At 42.6% G+C, this 25,060-nt stretch overlaps 1 long non-coding RNA gene across 1 annotated transcript; it reads right to left on the reverse strand.

Annotated features, from left to right (window-relative positions):
• Positions 1–5,413: 5,413 nt before the first annotated feature.
• LOC308463866 lies at positions 5,414–21,279 on the reverse strand. The gene is made up of 5 exons (XR_013979745.1): positions 21,097–21,279; positions 19,217–19,344; positions 12,185–12,308; positions 7,321–7,453; positions 5,414–5,656 (listed from the first exon to the last, which is right to left on the reverse strand). It is a non-coding gene; the product is annotated as an uncharacterized lncRNA (long non-coding RNA).
• Positions 21,280–25,060: the final 3,781 nt, after the last annotated feature.

A 25,060-nucleotide genomic window follows, 5' to 3' on the forward strand; every position in this document is an offset into this window, starting at 1 on the left:
GTGGGTGAGCAACACAACAAATAGGGAGGGAGGATGTAAAGAAGTCATTGAAGGTCACTGATCTTAATGGCCAGAGGACTGCTAATGTACTGCAAAGGGGAAGGGCCACAACGCAGTGGCAGAACACCTGCTTTACATGCAGAAGGACTCAGGTTTGAACTGGGATAGAACCTTACCTGAAACTAAGCTGTAGGAACAGACCTGCCAAGGAAGCTGAAAAATATCTCCATGTGTGCGACAACGGTGGCGAGAGTTTTAATAGCACAAGGATGGAAGACTGAAGAAACCCCAACTAAAGAACTATGGCAAGAGAAACTGATGGACTATGCAGAATTGGCAAAATTGACTCATAAACTACAGGACAAGGATAACTGTGACTTTAAAGATGAATGGGAACCTTTTACAAAGTATTTAAAGAAACAACAAAGTGAACTGGGCTCCTTGGCAGGTTTTGAATAAACACTCACAATTTTTTTATTGACAATAACCAGTCAGATAAATGCAGAGAACAGCATCTGTAGAGAAACCAGAGATTGGAGCTGAGGGAAGTCAGGGGGGAGGGGAGGGGAGGGTGGGTTATTTTATGGGGGGAGGAATGGGGGGGAATCAAGGATGATATGTATTAAGACAATATGTTTTGTTTAAATTCTTAATAAATAAATAAAAAATTAAAAAAAGAGCCTTAGCTGAAACTCTGGAATGCCAATGCTTTTCAGTGTGGACAGTTCACACTTTAAAGTCCCACTATCTAAGTCCCACTTCCCAAAACAACATGCAAACCAAAACACAGCCCTTCTTCAAAATCCACACTTGCGGGCCCAGGCACAGTGGAGCCTCGGGCAGAAGGGTCAAGGCGTGATATAGCTGCAAGAAACAAAGACCAACTAACTGTGATTTAAGCAGAGCACAGCTTTATTGGCTACAGATGTCAGCAGGTTTCAGCATAGGAATCGGGTGTGTATCCTGAATCAACCAACCCTTCCTGGTTGATTAATTGGCAGGGTTAACTGCCCTTAAATAGGTAAGGACTGCCCCTATGACGTATATCATATCAGAGAGACCCCTCCAATATTACCATTTTTGAGGTGCTATGGCCCATCAACCTCTGTCTGGGAAGCACCCACATGGACTAGGCACACCTTCTTGCATGTACATGTGCAAAAATGTCTGCAAGAATTGAATTTTCATATGTACAACTGTGCACATGCATGAAGGCTTCCATTCTTCTGTGTGGTCAGGGTTCCAGATTGCCTGGAAGCCTTTGTGTGCACAGTGAATGTGTTCCTATAGATGTGCATGCTGGTTGTGCAACAGCAGGTAGTAGGGTTAGGACAGTCAGTGCACATTACATTGAGGGCATGACTGGGCAGTACAGTACTGCTCCAGCACTGGATTAACTCATGAGTAAAATGTCTGGGTAGCAATGGTGTAGCGTGGGTTGCCTCCACTCGGAGCTACACAGAGGGGTGTGCGGAAGGGAGGGAAACAGATGGAGTACGCATGCACATTCAACCGCCTAATGTCATCCACATCACCCAGGAGATCCCAGCTTCAGGGATAAGAAAAGAAGAGTCATTCCGTTGTCTGGAGAGGCCACTTCCTGGTTTGCATGGAGAAGCTGTTTTCAGTGGAGCCCAGCAACGGAAGCGCACAACTGTATTGAGGCAGTACTGGGTGTTGAAATTTTGCACCCCCTAACATTGTTGCAGCCGGGGCAACAACAGCTGTGCCCCCACTGCACCACAGCTGGGTAGGGCTACTGCCAGCAGCAGTTTTGGACCCAATGACTCCTATATCTCAAACCAATTCTTGATCCTGGTCAAAACAACCTATTTCCCTTAAAGAGGGCCAACATTTAATGAATTTAATGAACTGAATAAATATTTAGTCTGATAAGACATCTCTCTCCACCCCCAGCAAAGTGAACCCTGCTTGCCCTCAAGGAGAGACTGAAACACAATGATGGAACATACACTTTGTGTGTAGATGGTTCCAGGTTTAGTGCCTGTTGCCTCCTATTAAAGCATCTCAGGTAGCTGGACTAGGAAACTCTTCTGCCTTGGAGCTTGGAGAGCCACTGTGGGGCCATAGCGCATAGTATAAATGCAGACATTTTGCATGCATGTATGCAGTCATAGGAGAGTCACTGCCAATCGCAGTGTTTGACTGGAAATGGACCAGTGGGCAAATGAAACCAGGCAGGTTCACACATGCTCAAGAATTCTAAGCCTTGTAAATTGGCATGCATACCAAAGGCACAAATCTCTATGTAAAGGCAAGGAAAAGTATATATACAAGTGTGTGATTATTGTGATTCCCAGACAGCTGAATACCAGCTTGTGGTAGCTCAGAGGCAGGCTTTTTCACTGTTGGCACCTGCCTTGTGGAATGGTCTCCCTGCTGAAATATGCCCCCCCCCCCGTATTGGTGCTCCAATGGGTCTTGATGGCATACAAGCATTTCCCTAAACTCCTGACTTGACTCTCCTGCTTTGTTGTTTAAAATTTGATGCTGTTTTAATTAGCTTTAGCTATGGATGTTTTAATGTAGTTATTTTACTTTGTATTTTAACTACAGGTTATTACAGCTGGTCTTATTCTCACTGTTTTGCTGCTGGCTTTTATTTGTTTGTGAATCATCTTGACATTTCTTCTTGAAATGAAATAGTTTATGCATTCTTTTAATAAATACTAGTAATACTAATTTAGATGGTGATTGTTGTTACTCTAGATCAGGAATGGGGAACCTCAGGCCTGGGGTCCAAATGCACCCCTCCAGGTCTCTACACCCTCCTTGAGTTTGCTGTTATTGTTTTGCCTGACTGAAATGTGGCCTTTAACTATGAGAATGCCTCTGGCTTGCCTGGAAGGAGGATAGAGAGGGGTGTGTGAGTCTGTGTAGAAACTAATCTACTGCACAAAGGTAAAATTTATATTTGCTGCTCCGCTCACTTTTGCTTCTGGCCCCGCCCACCAATAACATGTGGCCCTCAGAATGTTGCATAGAAGGACATGTGGTGCTTTGTGCTGAAAAAGGTTCCCTGCCTCTTCTCTAGTTTTACAACAGTATAATAATATTTATGTGAACTTACGTAAATTAAGGTCCCTTTTTAAAAAAAAAAAATAACACACTGCTCTTTTTTTACAGCATAACCTTGAATTATATCCTAGCATGGGCCTCTGGACCTACCAACCCTTATTCTTCTTCCCCCAACCCACACTGAAATCTGAAGCAGTTCCTTTGGGGTTTGACCCCCCTAGTCACGATCCCCTGGAGCTGCACATACAATTTCTGACAAGTTGAAGTTAGCCACTGAAAGCTGCTCAGTTACCTGAGCTAGAAGACTCAGCTGGCGGGGGGAGAGTTGTCACATTTCCCAGCATGATAATTGTCACACTTTCCCAATTACATTAACGGAGAGATGCAAATGAGGCAGCCGCCTCCCGGCTTCCGCTAGGCCTGCGCTCTGGCCCCGGGTGGTGAGCAAGTCCCTCATCCCTGATCCTGCGCGATATGCAAGCTTGTATCTTATCACATCAAGGCCCCGATGTTCCTTTCCTGCCCTTGTTCTGTCACTCCTCACAGGGCATGAATTTTCGCTTCCTGTTCAGACACTAAAAGCGCCTAGCGTTAAGTAATCTCCCATACTTTGAGGCCACACGTGTAGATGGGACCCTGAAGGGAAGCAGTCCTCTGGTGACTGAGGAATTAAACAAGGAGGAACATACGCCAGCGCTTTCCATTTTCTTATTAATAGGTTTTGTGTATTGGGCTCCAAGGGGGATTGTCCTCACTTTGAATTGCTATAGGGAAAGCGTTCAAGCATTACTTGATGTAAATGGAAGAAAACTTGGAGAGGAATGGATAATTCTGTTGGAGACTCCCTCCCTCTCTCTCTCTCTCTCTCTCTCTCTCTCTCTCTGTGTGTGTGTGTGCATTAGCCTGAATTTAAAGAGATGTTGTATAAAGACAAACCATGTTGTATCATTTGCCCATGATGCACTAAGGATATTTGTAACTGGAAGTAAAAAAGAAAAATAGACAAGTGACAAGAACAGGAAGAGTTTCATGACAAGCTTAGATTGTAAGATCCCAGCTAGGGACGGGTGAATCTGTCAGTTTGGGTATCTGTCAGTTTCTCATTTTTGAAACCTTAAAATAAGATCTTTCAAATGTATTTATTTATTTTAAATGCACATGGAAATTCATCAGCATTTTAGTGTAAATTTACCCTAATATACTTTTTTTTTTATACAGTTTTACCTAAAATACTCAGCAGAGCAATTTCCCCCAATATAATGCATTCTGTATGTTATTTTCACTAAAACGTGCATTTTATTACATACTTTACCCCAACATATGTCTCTTGTGCAAACTGTTTGGCTGGAGAACTGCACTACAAAATCTGGTGACGTGTGAATTCTAATGATGTCTGTGTTTCAGTTTACGTATTTTTTTCGGCTAGTGTGAATTAGGTTACTTTACCTTTAAATGTAAATGGCATCAAATGTCTTTCTCCTCCTTCCCCCTCAAATGTAACCAAAGCGTGTATAACAATAGTCAGATCCTCTTCAGTAGTGAGGGGTGCAGCTAGTAATAAAGTAAAATAAAATATACATCTGTCACCTGACCATCTTGGAGCAGTGCTGGATGCGAAGGTGCTTACTGTGATACCTAAGGATGTGTTCAATGCAATCAGGCTTAGGCTCTTAGTCATTCTACTACATCAGCTCCCAGGAAAGGGCATAATGAGGATGGGACAATATCTGAAGCATGTCCAATGCTGGAAAAGGATCTGATAAATTCTGTTTTTCATAAGAACTTAGTTCTGTGCTCGCTAATCAACAAATCAGATAATTTGCAAATGCATAAAATATTACAGAGGAACACAGTGAAAGGTTCCAGTCTGTTTTAAAACATTGGTGGCAGGGGAGAATAGCAAGCTATTTTCTGCAGCTTTAATTTAGTGCTTCCTGTCCCAAATTGGTGCAACATACTTCAATGACTAGTTGCCATTAAGTTGTTGTTACTGTCACGGAGCATGTTTTAATATCCAATCAAACAATACTCATTTTAAAAACAAAGCTTCCAAAAGTAGATTTGCACAATAAATTGGCATGGATGTGAGTGCCAGTAATTTTCATGAGATTTATTTCCCTAACAAGGTTGCATAAGAGTGTGTGCAGCCTTAGGCATGCAGCCTTAGGAATTTGGTATTCTGTGCAGAATTTGGTATATCAGCTTTCATGTTTTAATAGAAAATATCATCCCCCTGGGTTAATTGAATTGAATTTAAATCTGGGAAAATGAGAAAATAGAAGAACCAAAACTTACAGACCTTTCCATCCCTAGTGAGAAGTATTTTAATGTTGGAAAGGAACCAAAAGGTCATCTACTCCAACCCCTATACAGTCGTACCTTGGAAGTTGAACGGAATCCGTTCCGAAAGTCCGTTCGACTTCCAAAATGTTCGAAAACCAAATCATGGTTTCTGATTGGCTGCAGGAAGCTCCTGCAGCCAATCAGAAGCCACAGAAGCCCCATCAGATGTTGGGGTTCAAAAAGAACCTTCACAAACCAGAACCACCACTTCCGAGTTTGCAGCTTTTGGGATCCAAAACGTCCAAGTTCAGGGCATTTGGGATCCAAGGTACAACTGTATAAGAATGAATATACAGTTAGAATAGAATATAAAAATATACCTATATAATGGTAATACTGTAATGGTAACAGTAATGAGCATGGTGCAATAAACAGTGAGCTGTAACTAATAATTTTCAGACTTATTATAACCCTAAAATATATCTACAAAGTTCCTAACAGAATATATAGTTCAGCATTATCTTGTATTTGGTAACAGTAGTACCAATAAAGGGCCTTCATTTTTTCAATAAACCAATTAGTAGGTTGTCTCCCTTCTCCTATCATAAATAGGTTTATAAGCATTATCATTTGTCATACCCAAAATATAGAAGTTTTATTGATTTCCAGTGTAGAATCACAATTACATAGTCCCCACCCCATTCCAACATGCTCCTCTTCCTCCCCTAGGAAGTTCAGCCTATTAAATTTTTGCCAAAGTCTAGTTGGTGATTCTGATGGATCCCATTCTTCGATATTATCATTTCAATATTTTCTAAGAGGATACCAAATTTCAGTCAAGTCATCTGTGTCTCTCGCATTATTTAGGTAGAAGAGACTTCTTGAGCGCATGACTGAATGTGCTTCCTTCAGCAGTACTTGAGAGTCACAATTAGATAATCCCATTACAAAATCAGATATGTCCATGTGAATATACAAGAAAGAATCATTCTGTTATTACTGTTTCAGCCAGGGCTTGCTGACAATAAATATGTGACTTTTGTGAACAGCTTGCACCTGAGAGAACAGATTAACTGGTCATCATATATGACCCGTGGCTAGAAGTATTGTATTTCTGTTTAGAGTAATTATTTTTCAAGTTGCATCTAGCCATAAAAATTAGCATATGCAAATACTATTTTGAACTGTGACTCTTTTTGGCAGTGTTGGAGTCACCTCCCTATTTAGAAGGGGGGCCTTACATCCCATAAACGCCATCAATTTCGGTGGGATGTGCTTCCAGGTAGACATGGTTAGGATCTCAGTCTTAGATCCCATAAACTCCATTGATTGACTCCTTTGCAAGAATGCTCAAGAGTGCAGGATTAGACTTTTCCATAGGAAGCTTCAGAGACATTTTCAGGCCCAGCCTTCATAACAAATGTTTCAGGATAAATTATATTCTGAAGTAATTTTCTCACAGTAGATATTGACACTTTCTCAAATGCAATCTCATCTCCTACTCCCTGGTGGCCATTGGTCATTTTAATGTTGAGAATGACTCGTCACACCTTTCAGCTGCCTGCCACCAGGCTGCCGATGTTCTTCTTGTTGTTATTTCCAACTGTATAAAACTGAAGTGACCAGAGAGTAACAATCATCTTGAATTCACATCCTACTTTGCATCCCAAGCAGCCTGAAAAATGCTGTGCTCCATTTGTCTTGCTGCTACAAAGGGAAGACCTGGCCCTCCAAGCACTTGGAGGCAGACATTCAAACAGCAAGAGAAACTACAGCCAGACAGCCCTAAACTAAATCTGCTGTTCTAAAGCAACACGTGTCATTTTTGCATTTTCGTATCCCACAAAAGACTAACAGCCAAGCTTTGCTGGCCTCCATTGGTGTTCTGCTGGCTGTTTGCCTGTGGAATAATGCCAACATCCCTCCTGGGGCACAGAGCTGCCCCTTCTGCCCACCACTGGTGAAAGCAGGCAGAAGTGATGCTGGAAGGATACTCACCAGTGGCAGGCAGTGGAAAGCTCCAAGCTGCCTCTTCACCTCCATGTTTGACTCTGGCCACCAGATGCCTAGGGCTGCAGGTCGCAGTGGTGGCCCCACTGCTCCATAAAGTCCTAACAGGCTTGAGATATTTCTAGAAAACACACAGAGGTAAAAAAGGATGTCAAGAAAAGTGAGAGTACTACAAAGTTTGCAAAAGATGGTGGTATTGTGCCTGATTGCAGTGACCCTGCTAACTAGCCAAACTATTGCAGCGATAATTTGCAACATCTTATAACAGCCCATGGACCCCAGCAGTTTGTATCATATTATTTTCTCAAAGATTCCAAAAACCAGAAGATCTTCTCCTGCACAGTACAAAAGGAGACAAGCAAATGATGGACTGTGCCATCAATGGTTGATATATTTAGCCTCAAAAGATGCATTTCTTATTTTTGCTGTAAATTGTTCAGCAAAAAGAATAATGAATCAACCCAACAAGAAACAGATTCAAAAGATTTGGAGAACACTGGAGCAATTCTGACTTCACATGGGGGGGGGGGATGTTGACAACTTAGAAAACTATCAGACCTGGGGAGAACATGAAAATCAATTGATGATGTTAACCAGCAGAAAATTAGGCAAGAAAAACCATATTCACGACAAATCTTGGAATGCTTGATTGTATGGGTCAGAGTTCTTGGCATGCAAAACGTGGCGATCTGAAAAGTTGTGCAATGCTAGCGACTGACATTTTTTTGAAGTTTGTAGAATATCTAGTCCTTTTTCATTGTATCATGAGTGAACATTTGTGCAGAGTTAAAGATCAAGAAACAATGGTTCACTACCTAGGAAAGATAGCCAAAATGAACCTATGAAGCTTCTAGCAAGTGCTATAAAGCAGAAAATACATGCAAACTCAGCCAATGAGATGTTGATGTGCCTGAAACTGAAATTTATAAGAGACTTAAATTTTAACATCACATTCACACGATTATTCAAAATTATTTGTGTGCTAAAGCATTTTCTTTTGTATTTGAGAAAGACAATCAAAAAACATTGTATTACTTATAATTGCAATTTAAAATAAATTTAGCAGTTAAAATTTTGTGCTTTTCATTTTTTTCTACAGGACACCTGTTTTTATAAGTTAGCAAAAAAAAAAAAAATTGAACTTGGGGGTGCATGTAGTTAGCCTAGCCTAGCACACAAAACAACCTGGCATTGGAGATGAGCTATAGAGATGGGCTCTGTGCTGGACTTCTGGCCATTTTGGAAGTGATGTTTCAGTTCATCTCTCCACCCTGAGTACCATACTACTGTTTCCATTGCAGCACAGAACTACCTCCTCTTTCCCTGTCAAAATATTCCAAATAGGATAATCAATAATGCCATCAAAACCAGTTATGCAAATTAACCAGATGTATGCAAATTTGCAGATGTTATTCCAACCAGATAGTTTGTTTGTGCGTGTGTGTTCCCCTGCTGGAAAAAAAAAATCAGAGATCGATGCTTTCTGGTTTTCTTGGTGCAAAGAATGACCAACCTTGCAAATGTTACCTCTGGCATACAGACTGAAGGAAAATATGATTCAATTCCTATTTAAAGGTGAACCTAAGTAATTTGCACTTCCTGAAACGTGGAGGAATTCAGTGTCATGTTATTATGATCATTCTGTCAGTGCAAACATTTCTGCTTGCCAGACAGAACAATCTCCCCTCTTCTTCCCCTGCACACTGTTCTGGGACCTCTGCTAATGCTTCAAGCCCAATTTTGGGGCACAGGGGAAGGAAAGGGAAGGGGGACAGGCCTGTTACCCTAGCAGGACTCATTGCAATATCTCCTGTTGGTGCAGCTGTTTACATAAATCTGTCCAACAGTGTATATAAAAAACACAGTAATCTTGCAGTGTTGTTCTCCATCCAAGTAATACATACAAAAATGCACATGAAAGGGCAAATTGTGCATAGAAATGTATACATATTGCTAAAAATAACATACAAAAATGCATTATATTATTAAATATTGCATAGGAAAAAAGTGTGTTCTGAGGAGAACTTTGCACAAAAATGTTGACAAATTTTCATGGGGACTTTTTTTTTTAAAAAAAAAAGGTAATGAAAAGGAAATTATAAACTGATGTGAAAATGTGGGGAACTGAACTTAAAACTGGGAGAAACTGAAAGAAAACCAATATCGATATATTTGCCCATCTCTGCTCTGATGTACTGTTATATCCAGAACACCCTGCTAATAACTCTGTTTGCAAAGAATGGTGGTTATATTGACTCTCGGGCAATATTAGATTTCTCTTTGGAGATCATTTTGTCTGTTTTTATCTGTTGTGTCTTTTTGTTACTCTACACCACTATACATTTTTTAAAATGCCCTAATTAAATATTTGTCAGGGGTGGGAGCCAGGAGCAGGAAACTAATAACTCACACTTCGTCAGTAGTGTTAATTCTTATTCAAAGAAATAAATAACTCAGGATGCCAGTCCTAGTGAGCACAACAAGTCTTCCTGGTAGCTCTTGCCCCAATGAGGCAGTTGTGAGGACTGATGGTTCCCACCTTCCCACTGCTTTCTAAGTCCTCTCCTCTCCTGGTTCCCAAGCAACTTGAGGCTCCTTCAACTTGCCTGTCTTTGCTCTGCATCCTTCATAACTTTTTGGCTTCTGGGAGACCAGGGGGGAAGGTAGCTGGTCAGTGCAGGGGGCAGAGACAGCCTGGCTTCCTCACCAGCCTGACTCATCACTGCCTCTTGGCCCCCTTCCTCTCCAGCCTCCACTTCTGACTCTGCTCTCTGGACTGCTCTCTGTCACAGATTCTTCCTGCTCACTAAACCTTGATACCTCCTCAGCTTCTGACACCTCCACCTCCCAGTCTTCTTCGTCTTCTTCCTCTGACCACTCATCGTTGCTCCACCACCAATTCCCTGGCTCTGAGCCTTCTTCCCTTGGGGGTTCCCTAGCTGGTGCCTCCCACCACTCCTCTGCGTCCAGCCAGTCCATGACAACATTAGCCCTGCCTCAACCTAATTCAGGACTGCATCTGGGACAGGTGGGTGGTCTCCAGGCTGGCCAGATTAGGGGGTCCCAGATCAAGATCATAGATCAAATCAGGAGAAAGCTTTTTGAATTTTTAATCTATTTTAAATGTTGTATCATGTATGTTTCTATAATTGTAAGTTGTTTTGAGACATGTTTGTAGTACGCAGTGAACAGATGCAATAAATAATAATAATGTCATGTAGAACCAACACAGTAAACTTCAAAAGCCTAGCTCACCTCAGCATTCTGACTGCAGCAATGTCAAGTACTGCTAGACTCTCCATTTGCTATCCTCAGGACTCCATGATGTCCATATCTAAGTTTGTATTCAGAACAGCTTTGTTATATCTAGATATAACACTATGATACAGACAGCTCATCTATCTACCTCTTGCAATATTGTCTATCAATAAAAGTAGATCAGCCTTTCCTAGCCTGATGCTCATCAGCTGCTATGGATTAAAATTCCCATCAGCCTTACTCATCATGACCAACTACCAGGGCTGATGCCAGGAACTGACAGGGCTTTGGGGAGTGTGTGACCGGGGGGCGGGGGGGCGGGCAGGCAGAGGTTAATCCAGGGGAAGGGATCAGCATTTATGGGGTTTTGTTAAACCCACTAGTCAGGAGCCAAGGCTGGAGGAAGGGGAAGAGTCTAAGCAGTTGGAGAAGGGAGGGAAGTCCAGAATGTGTCAGAAGAAGAGGAAGAGACTGTTTCTGAGAGGGGTGGGCCAACAGAATCCCCAACATACCCTTCCCCACTGTTTCCAAGGACCCGGAGGGGCTGAAAGAGGCAGGCACAGCTGCAACTTCCATTTAGAAGAAGTTGCAGGTCGCTTGCACATGCCCTATCAGGTAAGGGTACTTAAGTCCGGATGGGGGCATGCTCACATATGGGGGAGCACCAGGTTGGGGAAGGGCAAAATAGGGAATACCATCCTATAGTAGATGGACCAAAATGCGCACCATCCTAAGATTGCACACCATTCTTCTTTAGTCTTGAATGTGAAACAGGGGCATCATTTTCACATTCCAGAGATATTTGTAACTTCAGTGTTTGGGCCTCATAATCAGGGGATTGTGTGAAATTTTTTTTTTTTAAAGCATCATATATTTCATTATTTCTGGTCAAGCAAATCGTGAAGAGTAATGGATGATGACTCTGCCCTTAAGAGGGCCCAAGTTATTAGCCTAATGCACAGAGAGGAGCGCTGCATTAAGGCATTAAGAATCAAAACAATCACATTAAAGCTTGACAGCATAAGCACGAAACAAAAGATGAGGACTGTAATATAAACCATATGGCTTAATAGCTAATACTCAATTTAAGCAACTCTATTAAAACAGGTCTTCCGTGTTCCTTTAACATCAATATTTGTGCCTCCCTCTATTTCTGCTCCTTCTTTTTATAGTCCCCCCACTCACTCGTGAAGTTCCCAAAGCTACTCCTCCCCCTCCAAAGTCCAAATCATACGTCAAACCAATTAAGCTGACACCTTTGTAATAAATGAGGGTTGTCAGTTAGTCTCACTTGAGACCCAAACTCTACCTAATATTACTCAATATGCAGATGTTTTCTGTCTGTTTCCTTTAGAGAGGGAGAGAGAGAGAAGTGCATGTTTAAATGGATTAATGATAAATTGGTGAAACTGGGAAGGGGAGATACTTGTAGTGTGAAAAAAGTGTATTCAGCTAAGTCCTGCTCTGAGCAAACCCATAGAAATTAATGAACCTAACTTAGTTATGTCTATTCACTTCAGTGGGTTTACTCTATGACTGAGTCAGGTGCCATTTGTTAATTTACAAAGCCCTGAGCACCTTCGGTCCAGCATACCTGAGGGACCACCTTATATCGCACGGAGATCATCTGCAGGAACATGACTGGTGTCATTCCCCGAGTTGCTGATTCTCATCTGACAACAAGAAGAAACTGAGCCTTCCATGTCCTCTGGAACACCCTGCCGAAAAAAAGAGGATTCAGCAGGCGCCTTCTGTTTCAACGTTTTCTTCCCAATCCTTTTTAAGTATTATTTTCAATACTTGGTACAGATATGACATCCAATATCATAAACTCTCACAGCTGAGACAGAATGTGCAATGTAAGGTAAAATAAAGCAGGCATGGGTTGTGTTCCTATCAAACCCATGATCAGAAATGCTTAGGAATTGCATCTGACTGGAAAATCAGAGGAAGCAATTTACCATCTTGTTTGTTAATATAAACAATGAAAGGAGTATCAGGTAATGGAGAAAGTTTTCTGCATTTTAGCTCCTCCAGGCTGTCTGTTGTGCCTGTCACCTTCTCTGCCACAGCTAATGGCCAGATTCTGTCCACCCCCCATGCAGAGTAAAATGCATGTGGTCCCTCTAATGCTAAGAAAGAACATGATTAGATCTGTATACAACAGGGGATGTGGACATCAAAGCCAACCCAGGGCCCATAGGAATAAGTCATTGCACTACAGTGGAGACATCCTGGAGTTTTCTTTCCCATAACACCTGGTTAACTGAGTTCTTTCTCACCCCATGTGGAAGGAGTTTCCCACTTTGCAGTCCCAACACTTGGCAGATAGATTTGACTTTTAAACACCTGCTGAAAACTTTTCTGTTCCACCATGCTTATGCAAGCAACTGGTACATCCTTCTAGCTGATTTTAATTTTTCATTGTTATTATTATATGTTTCATGCTGAGGGGTGTCGCTGCTGTTTCTTTCAAAGGACAGCAAAGGGACCCTGAGGATCATCTAGTCCAACCCTCTGCAATGCTGGAATACGCAGCTGTCCCATATGGAGATAAAACCTGCAACCTTGGCGTTATGAGCTATCACCAAGCTCTAACCATCCAGTCTGTGGTGCTTTTTGTACTCTTTATTTTAGATCTTGATGCGATTTGTGTGGAAATTGTTCAGTTTGGTGGTGTGTTTTTTAATGTTTTGTTTATGACTACTTTTGTTATGTTGTAGTTATGTGTTTTTCATGTTGTAAGCTGCCTTGAGCATGACTTGAACTGAGGAAAGGCAGCATACAAATAAAATTATGTATGTTATGTACAATAGCTGGAAACCACTCAGATATTATTTATCAATAATTATATATATATATCAATACACGGGGAACAAAGGAAGCTCCCTCATAGTGAGTCAAAACATTGGTCTATCTAGCAGGAGACACTGGCGGTTCCTCCTGGGACCTTCTGCATGGAGAGTTGGTGGTCTGCCACCCTTCCCTACTCTGAGTAGGATTAGCACTGAATACCTCCTGTTGTGTGAAAAACAAGTTCCCAGACATGTGAACAATACCGTCTTCTGTGCCTTCTTGACCATTTTGAAGTTGTTTTCTGGACCACACACTCTCCCCCACCCACACACAACACACACCAGATTGGAAAACTGGTGCAATCCAAAGTCTCTCCCGGGGATTCCACTGAAGTACAGAGTAGGAAAATGACACAAAGCAGAAAGCAATGTTGCAGGATGAGAAGAGAACAGAAAACATGAAATGTGACAGACCTTAAACCTCCAAACAAACAGTTTGGCAGGAGCCCCAGTTCAGAAGATGGAGTTGTGCCTCTGCTTCTAGGGTGGTTTTCAGACCACGTGTGATTAATAAGGCAGGGATGTGTGAGCAAATGGTTTGTAATAGTCACTAGTCACCTATAGATGTACTGTATATTGTTTGTTATGCTACTTTGCAAACTATTCACGTTTGGAATAATTTTATCTATATCCCATGGGCATCTTGTTGGCCACTGTGAGAACAGACTAGATTAATCTTTGGCCTCATCCAGCAGGGCATAGCGTAGGCCAAAGATTCATCTAGTTCAGCATCCTGTTCTCACAGTGGCCAACAAGATGCCCATTGGAAGCCCCAAATCAGGACCTGACAACAGGGGCATAGCGTGGGGGGTGCCAGAGGGGCCATGACCCCAGGCATGGATTTGAGGGGGCATGAAGCAGGCACCCCCACGCAGGTGCCCCCATTGCAGCCTGGCCCAGCACTCCTCTCCCGGGCATTGGAGGAACCAAAGTCTACAGAGAGGAGCACCGAGCTGGGCAGCACTGGGGGCGCCTGCTTTGCACCCACCAAGGGCTGCGTTGGCTGGCCAGGCTCCCCTCTGTGCATTTGGGTGAGCAAGCATTGCAGCATAGCCCTGCTTGGTTCTGGTGTGGGCGCTCACTTCAGCAGTGCGGATGGCGAGGGTTGAGGTGCCGTGGCAGGCTCCTTCACCCCCTGCACCGCACCTCCCGGTCTGTGTGCCCACCCTCCCCTGGCATGCACACTCATGTCTGCCTGCCCTGGGCATCAGGAACTCATGCTCTGCCACTGCCTGAGAGCATCAGATTCCCAGTGACTGGTATTCATAAGCATGCTTCCACCAACTGTGAAGAGAGAACCTAGTGGTTAACACCCACTGATGGGCTTCCCTCCATGGATTTATCTAATCCTCTTTTCAAAGCTCCCCAAGTTGGTGGCCATAACTACATATTGTGGGAGAGAATTCCATAGAGAAAACATCTTCTCTCATAATAGCAATAGAACACAGGGACATCCAATGAAGCTGAAGGTTGGAAGATTTGGGATAGTCCAAAGGAGGTGATTTTTCATACTGTGCATGGTTAAACTATGGAACTCACTCACACAAGAAGCAGTGATAGCCACCAACTTGGACAGCTTTTGAGCAGCCTTTCTCAACCTGTGGGTTCCCAGATGTTGTTGAACTACAACTCCCATCACCCCTAGCTAGCAAGGCCAGAGCTCAGGGATGATGGGAGTCGTAGTCCAACAACATCTGGGGGCCCACAGGTTGAGAACTGCTGCTTTTGAGGATTAAACTAGTTCATGGAGAGTAAAGCCATTAGTGGCTACTAGCCATGATGGCTATATAGAACTTCCGCTGTAGGATTCAGTAAGCCTCTGAATACCAGTTGATGGGAAGTGCAGTTGCAGAGAGTGCTGAAAACTGCTTTAAGGCTTCCCGTAGGCATTTGGTTGGCCTATGCTTAGTAAGAGTCACCCCCCGGAAGATGATGCAGTCATTGGGCATTGTGGTACCAGTGACCTCACAACACTAGAGGTTGCTGCACACATACTGTGTGGTAAGGAATATGGTGCCATGAAAACAGAATACTGGCTTTTCTTATGTTCTTAGAAGATATATGAATCACATGCTTGCTTTTTGTTTAGAAAGAGCAGCCATGGGAGTGTGGGAGGAAGAGATGTGTCCAAGTGTGTCCCTGTTTTCCAGAAAATTATGAAAGCCATCCTGGCTCCCAATTTGATCCTGGAGTGTCGTGATTTCCCCCGCTAGTGCACCCCCACCGAACTCAGGGAGGATGAGCCAGCACTCGTCCCAAGCAATCAGGGCAGCGGTTGCAGCAGCTGCAGATGCAAGGAGCCTCCCATTGCCTCTCCATGGCTGCTGCTGGCCTCCTCCCTTCAGCAGCTCATTGCTCTCTGCACTGTTTCACCATTGAAAATGTACCCCTCCCTGAATATACCATTGTAGCTAAACTGCTTGGGAAAAGGGGGGGGGGATCCATTACCACCCTTGGCAATGGGAAGCCTGTCACCTGAATGGTGACCATAATGATGTTTCTTCCTCAGGTTTGCAGGATCCATTAGAGGGGTCAAGGCGGGGACTAAGACTCAATTACTGGTAGTCAAAGGTAGCCAACATGGGACCTTCCAGATAATGTGAGAGTACAACTCCCATCATTCCTGATCATTGGCGATGATGGCTGTGGCTAACAGAGGATGTAGTACAAACAACATGTGGAAAGCATCACATTGACTACCCCTGATGTCAAAGCACCTGCATTGTACACAGCCGAAAGAAGACACTCCTTTTACCCACATTTTAAATAAGCTAGATGGGGGCAGGGAGAGAAAAAGGAAGAGCAAAGGGAGAGCGCAGTATAGCAGCTTGTGCTCTATAACTTATTCCAGGCATTTATAATTTACAAAAAGTAGCCTAACCTTGGTTACTTCACTTGAATTCCGCCCCCACCCATCCCTCCTTATTACGGCTTTCCTAATCTTGCAGTTGGCGAAAGTTGCCAAATATTGTCAGTTTCCAATATTAATTGGTGATCTCCTCTTTGATGAACTACAAGTAAGTAAGAAATAGATTCTCGCTTACCTACTTTCTGGAGCAATTCAAAGCCCACCTTGGTTTCTATGTACCTTTGTGCCATAGAGAATGGTTAGGAGCTGAAGGTTTTGACACTGACCCAGACACACACATAATAAATAGCATTTCTCCCTGGGATGATTAAAACCAGCTGGCCAAAGCAAGATGGAGGAGAACTTAACGGGAGAGAAATGAATTAAAGATAAAGTTAAAAGATGTGTGTGTGTTTAAACATTTCCTAAGTAACCAAAGCTGTTTTTCATAACTAAAATCCAGAAATTCTTGCTGGAAGGCCTGGCCAATTTTTAACTACCCCTCAAAACATGGAAAATATCTGATCTTTTATTTGTTTCTAAGAGACCGGCTATGCCAAAACATTTGCTGGCTTCAAGACCAAACAAAAAAGGGGGGGGGGTATAATTTTTTTGCAGTAACTCCTTCACATACCATCAGCTGAGCCAACCTGTATGTTATATTAAATGTTTGGTCATATATATATACATGTATATAGTATATAGTATATAGTATATAGTATATAGTGTGTGTGTGTGTGTGTGTATAGTGTGTGTGTGTGTGTGTGTGTGTGTGTGTGTGTGTGTGCTGTTAAACAACAGTTGTAGGGGGGATTAGGATTGGGTTCACAGCATGCTGCAGTCCCAGCTAACCCCACCACCAACTCCAAGTTGCTGTAAGCTGTTAGAACCACTTACCAGCATACCAAAGCTCCAGTTCTGAAGGCCTTCTCTAGTAGCTGATATATTAAAAAAACACACAAACATGCCAAATGCCTTAAATGCAGTCATGCCTTTAACTGAATGCATAATTTCACCCATCATCTTGCTTTGAAAGTATGAGTAATTCATAAAACTAGTGATGGAACACTTCATTAAACCAGGTACAGAACAATTAACATTGTAGCTTATATTCAGTATGGTGACTCCTTTTTAGAAGCCTCTTCTTTTCAGCAGAAGTTTCTGTAAACAGAAGTGGGAGGGATGCATTTTTTTGTAAATTCCTCCTTTACCCCTGCAGCCAACAAACACACCACGTTCCACCCGGTTCCAGAGGGTCTCTCAGCTTTTGGGTGGAGGGGGGTTTCTAAGGAAAATGGGGAATCAACACAAGTAGCCTTTCCCTGCTTCCATTAATGAAGTCCGTAATAGGTCAAAGAGCCTTCCATAATGAAACATAAAACATTAAAAACTTCCCCATGCAGAGTTGCCTTTTAAATGTCTTCTAAAAGTTGTGTAGTTCTTTATCTCCTTGACATCTAATGGAAGGATGTTCCTCAAGACGGGCACCACTACCAAGAAGGCCCTCTGCCTGGTTCCCTGTAACTTCGCTTCTTGCAGTGAGGGAACTGCCAGAAGGCCCTTGGAGGAGGACCTCAGCGTCCAGGCTGAACGATAGGAGTAGAGATACTCTTTCAGGTATATTGGGTTGAGACCGTTTAGAGCTTTAAAGGTCAGCACCAACACTTTGAATTGTGCTCAGAAATGTACTGGGAGCCAGTGAAGATCCTGTAGGACCAGTGTTATATGGTCCCAGCGGCTGCTCCCAGTCATCAGTCTAGCTGCTGCATTCTGGATTAGTTCTAGTTTCTGAGTCCCACATAGCCCCACAGAGAGCTCACTGCAGTAGTCCAAGTGGGAGATAATTGGAGCAAGACAGTCTGTGGGCAGGTAGGGTCTCAGCCAGTGTGCCAGATGGAGCTGGTAGACAGCTGCCCTGGACACAGAATTGACCTGCGCCTCCATGGACAGCTGGGAGTCCAAAATGATTCCCAGGCTGCCCACCTGGTCCTTCAGGGGCACGGTTACCCCATTCAGGACCAGGGAGTCCCCCACACCCGCTCGCCCCATCCCCCCAAAACAGTGTTTCTGTCTTGTCAGGATTCAGCCTCAATCTGTTAGTTGCCATCCATCCGCCAACCGCCTCCAGACACTCACACAGGACTTTCACCACCTTCACTGGTTCCAATTTAAGTGAGGTAGAGCTGGGTATCATCCACCCAAACCCCCTGATGATCTCTCCCAGCAGCTTCATATAGATGTTGAAAAGCATGGGAGAGATGACAGAGCCATGAGGCACCCCACAAGTGAGAGCCCAGGGGTCTGAACACGCATCCCCCAACAGTAGTTTCTGGACATGGCCCAGGAGGAAAGAGCGGAACCACTCCATAACTGTGCCCCAACACTACACTGTGCTGACCCTCAAAAGATCTCAGATAATTTCCCCAAATTTTCAAGGATTCAGAAACACACACACTTACACACCTGTCTCTGTTGCCCAACTAACAGCATGCCAGGGCACTAAATTCCCAGGAGGCCCATGGTAAAACTACATTTCCCATGCCCCCCGGTTTATGTTAATCAGTACATTAAGGTGATGCAGAAGGAACCTTCCTCCTGCCATATCCTGATAGGCTATTGTTGTTGGTCCAGCCAGCCCTGCTGCTTGAAAGGGAAGAAAATGCAATGGTAGGGGTGAATTGAAGGCTGAGAGCTTTAGGGGAGGTAAAGGCCGACAAAGATGGAGAGGGGAAGGAATTCTTCTCCATGTCAAATTTTAATCTGAGCCAATGAAGAGTTTGGGGAGTTTAAAAGATGACCTCATTTTTAGGTGGGCCCCTGAACTTCAGTTCTGACCCTGACTTGGGCAAACTCCACCACCATCCCAACTTAGATCTCCCCTTCCCTGCCATTTGGGTTGGATGGAGATTTATGCAAGCTGTACCTGGCTGTTGTGTGGCATATGAGGTTTGGGTGTGCTGAATGAGTGCAAAACTCCCAGCATAGAAGCATCTGGGAAAGTGTTGCTAATTCTCTAGATCAAATCCATCAGGAGTCACTGAAAAATGGTGGCTGAAGAAAAAGAAGAGAGAATAAAAATATCACGTTAACACAAGAGCGTTGATTCCACCAGGGAAAACAGATTGTTCTCACAGTCTCTGGGTGCCATGTTGTCACCGCATCCACCAATGAAACAGCATCACTTTCAAAGCATAATGAAGTACAAAAGCTATTTAAATCAGACAGCAATAACTCCTTCACTGCACCACCCACCAGATAGCATGAAAAACTAAGACTGCAAAATAGCAGAGCTGAAAAGAAACTCACAAAATGTCAGGACTATTTTAAATAGCAATTGGTGCAGTGGTACTATATAATGCTGCTCTTTAGGTGGGTGCTGTGCATGTGCATGTTATATATAATAATAGATCAATATTGCTGCCCACATTTTTGGATTTGCCTTGGGGGTATGGCCATCAAGCTAAGCTCCTGCACTTCAGGTTATGCCGCTATATCAGCCTTTCCCAGATCACAGCAGTTCAACTTTCCATACCAAGGATCAACTTTTCATACACTCCAGGATCGAGAGTGGGCCGCAACATGGAACCTGCAGGCCCCACACTGTCTTGTCACACAGGGCAAGATGCGCCAAGATGCACGCAATGCACCAAGCCCTCACACTGCCTTCCCAAAGATGGCTGAGTGAGGCACCGGGCTTTGGGAAGGAAACACAAGGCTCTGGCAGGGTCCTAAAGTGCTCCTTCCTCCTTGCCAAAACTGGGAATGCTCTAGCTAGGCTTTTGGAAGGAGAAAGGAGGACTCTAGGACCCTGTCAGAGCCCACACACCTCCTTCCCAAAGCTGAGCACCTGGCTTTGGGAAGGCAGCATGAGGGCTGGGGAGGGGCATGTCAAATGTTGCCAAGGGCCACCCAAAAAACCTGAGGGTTGTATGTGGCCCTTGGACCATGTGTTGGACCACCCTGCTCCAGATAGTTCAGACTCCAACTCCCATCAGCCCCAGCCACCCATGGCCAGTGATCAGGGATGATGGGAGTTGGAGTCCATCAACCTTCAGAGGGCATCAGGCTAGGGAAGTTTCCACTACACACTTTTCTATAGTGTCATTGTAATTAGAGATACTTTCATGATTCTCCTTATTTGTATTTCCCAAACAGATTTTGGAATTCTGAATTATCTGGCCTTGCTTCCAAAGTGGAGTTGATGCATTCAGAATTTCCACAGTTCCATTCCCCTTACCCTTATATTCTGAGGATAGTGAAACATGGAATTCGTTTAGTTCCTTCATTCAGTTTTCCGCGCCCCGTATTACCAATGTGTATTTATAAATCAGTGCAAAAAGCAGCAATCCTGATGTGATTGTACGCTTGCTCATGGTATTTACTGATGTGCACGTGTCCTTGATGTGCAATGATAAAACACATTTTTAAAAAGGTAATGTGCTTGTGTATATGGTTGCATCTCAATTCTTTTTGTATGTTGTTTTACCACCATGTAGGCTTGCAAATTCATATTAGTAAAACACTACACACAAGAAAGGAAATTGATACAGCTGTAAGTACAATCCCATCCACAGTTTCATCAATGCAGTTTTAACAAGCAGTGGTGTAGTGGGAAACTTTGATGTGCAAGAGCTCTTCAAAATACACCCCCCATAGCCATGCCCCCTAGTAGAGGCCCCAATATACAGTGTGGTGTGCTGATACATTATTATACACATACACAACACATAGCATACCAAATTTATTATTATTAGCATAACCACCTCTCCATAGTTCCCTGGGAATAAGTTCCATTGAACTTACCATGATTACTATTTCTCTCCTCTTTGAATGTTTGGTACTCTGCTCTAGTAAGGCATCTTCCAAATCTTCAGTCTGGCTTGGCAGTCTATAGCAGAAACCCACAATAAGGTCACTGTTGTTTCTCTCTCCTACAATTTTTACCCATATACTCTCAATCTGCTTTCCATGCTCCAGGGCATGGATTTCTTCACAAGTGTAGACATTTTATTATTTTTATTATTTTATTTATTGAATTGATACACACACACACACACACACACACACACACACTTCTCCTCCTTTCCTGTTTGGTCTATTCCTTTTGAACAGGTTATACCCCTCAATTCCTACATTCCAGTCATGAGTCTTATCCCACCAGTTTCAGTAATGCCTACCAGGTCGATGATGCCTTGGAACTGTCTGGCAACATGATAACATTGATGGCCTATGAGATAATATGTGTTATTTATTACAAATAATATGTAGTCAAATGACTAGGCAGTATAAATGAGTATAAAGGATACAGAGAGTGTTCTAAACTCTGATCAAGGGCTGGAAGGCATGCTCAGAAGCTGAACTTTTGCCCATACTTTTCCAGAGGTTTCTTGCAAGACTTCAACCATCCAACATCCTATCTTCTTCCTCCTCCAAATTCTATGTCCACCTGAACCCTTTCCCAAAATGAGGAAATGCCATTGAAAAAGAAAGGAGTCAGACTTACATGTGCTAATTAGGCATAATAGTCATCATTTAAATGAACCTGCAAAGCATCCCTCCATTGTAGAAAAGACTGACCAGCTGTCCTGTGCCTGCTCAGTCTGTAATCCAGTTGCTATTGATGGGCTTTGTCCTTATTAAGGTTCTTTATCTTTACCTCAGACTCAGTTCGAAGGGTACCTTCAAATAGTTACTATTTCAAATGGTGGAAAAAATAGATTTGATTGATATATGGAGGGCCAAGCACCCATTGGACATAGAATTTACCCTTATTCAAACACTAGTGACTCAGCAAGCTGAAGTGCATGTCAAAAGAAATGTCTGTAAAAGTTTAAAAAATAGAAATTCACCCGAGAACTATCTAGGATCATAACTCAATATTGCTGGAAATTAGAGGAGGAAAAACGTTCTCTTTCAGATGGAGACTGAATAAATGTTTGCTAGACAACCAGGAAATATTAAATAAAGGTGCAGAAGTATTAAAGGATTGTTTTGATATAAAATTAAATCAAGATACAGACTTAAATGGTATATGGGATGCAAGTAAATCAGTAATGAGAGGTTTCTTTATTCAGCAAAATGCTTATCAGAAGAAGAGAAGAGAGCAAAAGAAATTAGAAATTATGACTGAACTGGTTAAAAATGAGTGAGGATTAGTGAAGAGCCCAAAGTAAGAATCAGTAAAACATAAATCAGGAAATAGAATGGAAAATTAAAATCTTGAAGCAAAAACAATTCAAATTTGCAAATAAAGCTAGAAAATTACTAACTGGGCAACTAAAGAAACAGCAAGAGACGAGTATAATAAACAAATCAATATTGACAGAAAGATGACAGATAATTCAAAAGAAATAAGAGACCAATTTGTAAGCTTTTATACAGAACTGTATTGATCAAAACAAGGAAATGGAAGAAGAAATAGAAGAAATGGAAAAAAATATTTAAAGGAAGTAACTTTATTTAAGATTCCAAGGGGGTGGGGGAATTCAGCCTAAATAGACCTGTAACAATGATGGAATTACAACAAGTGATCAACCAGATGAAATTAGGTAAAACACAAGGTCAGGATGGATTACCGGCAAAGTATCAAGACTGTTTAATGCAACCATTAAAAGATACCATAAAAACAGGAAACATACCAGATACATGGAAGAATGTATATATTACACTGATCCCAAAACAGGACAGTGATTTGACTTTAGTGAAAAATTATAAGCCAATCTCCCTCTTAAGGTAAAGGACCCCTGACCATTAGTTCCAGTCGCGGATGACTCTGGGGTTGCGGCGCTCATCTCGCTTTACTGGCCGAGGGAGCCAACGTTTCTCCACAGACAGTTTTTCCGGGTCATGTGGCCAGCATGACTAAGCCGCTTCTGGTGAACCAGAGCAGCACACGGAAATGCTGTTTACCTTCCCGCCAGAGCGGTACCTATTTATCTACTTGCACTTTGATGTGCTTTCAAACTGCTAGGTTGGCAGGAGCTGGGACCGAACAACGGGAGCTCACCCCGTCGCGGGGATCTGAACCGCTGACCTTCCGATCAGCAAGCCCAAGGCTCAGTGGTTTAGACCACAGCGCCACCCGCGTCCCTAATCTCCCTCTTAAATAATGACTATTAACTCTATGCATCAATATTAGCGAATTGGCTTTAAAATATTTTGAAGGATTTAATTCATGAGGACCAAGCTGGTTTTCTTCCAGATAGACAAATGAAAGACAATGTAAGAAATATAATTGATAAAATTGAATACCTGAAGGTTAGAAATGAGAAGCAAGCCGTGCTAATATTTTTGGTGATGCCAAGAGGAAGGTCATAAACACATTCTTGCTGATGGAACCCCACTTTTGAAACCCAGTTTTTATTTCAAACAGGGTTTTTCTGTTTTGAAATGAAAATTTCTAGTTATCATTACAGCTTTTAGAAAGCCCATTCTAATACCTTCTACCTTTGAAACACTTCTTGTGGATAATCAAAGGAAACAGTTAGAATTTAGTAAGAAGCATACAACCTGTGAGTTAGAACTGGTTTTTGGCTAACTGGGTTGTTTCATTAAATATAAAAAGAACAGCTCAGTTGTTTCCAAGTCCAATTCTTGGACTTTGTCATGCTTTGAGTGAACACAATGGGCAGGAATCTCTCCTACAATCCCCCCTAAGTCCCCATATGTTCTTCACGCACCCCCTCCTAAGAGCCTCCATCTCTTCCCCAAGCCAGCCAAACCTCAGATGGCTGCAGTGGTGGAGGCACTGGGAAGACTTGGAACGAGCAGGCATCAGGGATCCTGGGAAAGTGAGCTTTCCTAGGGGCCCCAATTGGCCATGTGCTCTACCACAGAGTTATAAACCGTTTCTATAAACACAGTCCAGAATGATGAGCTTCTATAACCATGGAAGTAGGGATGAACAAATCTGTCAGTTTCAGTTGTTCTTAGTTTCTGGTTTTCCCAACCTTAAATTCTCAACCTTAAATTCAGTTCTCCATATTTCTGTAGCAATTTGCATTAGAAAAAAAATCTCCTGAAAATTCAGTAGCGTCTTAATGTTAATTTTTCCTAATAAGCATATTTTGTTAAGTTTTGACAAATATAAGTCATGTTATGTTATTTTCACGAATAGATACATTTTTATGCATACTTTTCGATAATGTTTGCACTTTTGTACATATTATTTGGTTGGAGAACTGCATCACAAAATTCAGAGCATGGCAAATTTTGAAGGATATCTCTGTTTCGGTTTGGGTATTGGTTCATTAAATAATTTTCATAAAAGTGCAGACAAAATTGATTTTCTCTCCTACATCTAAATGGAAGGAAAGGTTCATGTATGCACACACTCCAGGTACTGAAAAACAGGTATACGATGTTGCAACTTGATATATGGTAGTGGCAAAAATGCCAATCCAGGGGACAGGTTCAGATCCTCATTCAGCCATAAAGCTCTGGACCAATCACTTTCTTCAAGCTAACCTACCTCATGGGGTTGTTGTGGAGATGAATCAAATGCGGTCCCTCAGCTCCTTGGAGGAAGGGTGGGATATTTTTTAAAAAGTGAAAATAAATCAAGAACAGATGTTGCAGGGTATTTATAAAGTCTCCAAATTTTTGTCCAACTTGGAGCCCTAGAACTTTTATAAGACAATAATCAGTCAGCTTTCTGCAGGCTTCCTTCCCTCATCCTTCCCTTATTCTTTCCCCTCCTCTTTACAGATAGAAACAGAGGAAAGATGGTGGGAAGTGATAGGAGGGAAGAACTGGAAGAGAGGCATTG

Source organism: Podarcis pityusensis, assembly GCF_964106645.2.
Source record: "Podarcis pityusensis genome assembly, chromosome: 15".
Taxonomy (NCBI): domain Eukaryota; kingdom Metazoa; phylum Chordata; class Lepidosauria; order Squamata; family Lacertidae; genus Podarcis; species Podarcis pityusensis.